This window comes from Jaculus jaculus, unplaced genomic scaffold (assembly GCF_020740685.1).
Source record: "Jaculus jaculus isolate mJacJac1 unplaced genomic scaffold, mJacJac1.mat.Y.cur mat_scaffold_53_1_689399_arrow_ctg1, whole genome shotgun sequence".
Classification (NCBI taxonomy): Eukaryota; Metazoa; Chordata; class Mammalia; order Rodentia; family Dipodidae; genus Jaculus; species Jaculus jaculus.
In genome coordinates this window covers 240,179-241,056 of record NW_025423503.1, presented here as the reverse complement: position 1 = coordinate 241,056, position 878 = coordinate 240,179, and positions in this window count along the sequence as shown.

The window sequence follows — 878 nt, the reverse complement described above, 5'->3', positions numbered from 1 at the left end:
CTCATAGTAAGTGGGCCTGCCTGCTCAGAGGCAAGGAGTCCTTGAAGCTCAGGCCCAAGGACCTGATGTAGGGACTTGTTGTTCCGTGATTTGGGGTATGGGACTCTGGGGTCAGGTGGCCGGAAGTGCAGCGGGGTATATGGGGTTGTGGAGAGTGGGCTGGTATTCCAAAGCCTGGAGGGATGGGTAGAGCTGATCTGGCCTGCCTGGGTCCTCAAGGGGATCAGGGACGTAGGTGAGTAGGATGGTGTTACTGAGCCTGGAGGTGTGTGTAGAACAAGACTGGCCTGCCTGGATCCATGCACAGGGGGCAGGGGGAAGGGAGGCAGAGGCCAGTGGGCTGGTGTTCCTGAATATGGAGGCAAGGGTGGAGATAATCTGCCCTGCCTGGGTTTATAAAAAGATGGGGTGTGGAGGTGAGTGGGATGTTATTCCTGAGCCTGGATGCATGGGTGGAGCTATGCCAGCTTCCTGGCTTAGGTTCTTGCACAGGATGGGGGGTGACGGGGAGTGGGGATGGTATTGCTGAGCTTTGATGTGCAGGTGAGCTTCGCTGGCCTGCTGGCTTGGATCTGCGCATGGGAGTAGGGGGTGGTGGCAAGCGGGACTGCATTCATGCACACTTGGGTCCCCTTGCCTAATGATCCACTATCCACTAAACTACAAATGTGTTAAGTAATATTATTCTAATGACAAACTTATTCTCAACTGTGTCAGATTCTCAGTGGCACCATTTTCTTCTCACATGATAGACAAAGACCTTCCAAGGTCTGCATAGTTTTACCTCTAGTCATCATTCTTCAAGTTATCGAGTAGATTGCACACACTTTGATAACCTTAATGTATATTGAAAACAGGTTAAGGTAAAACGCCTACTT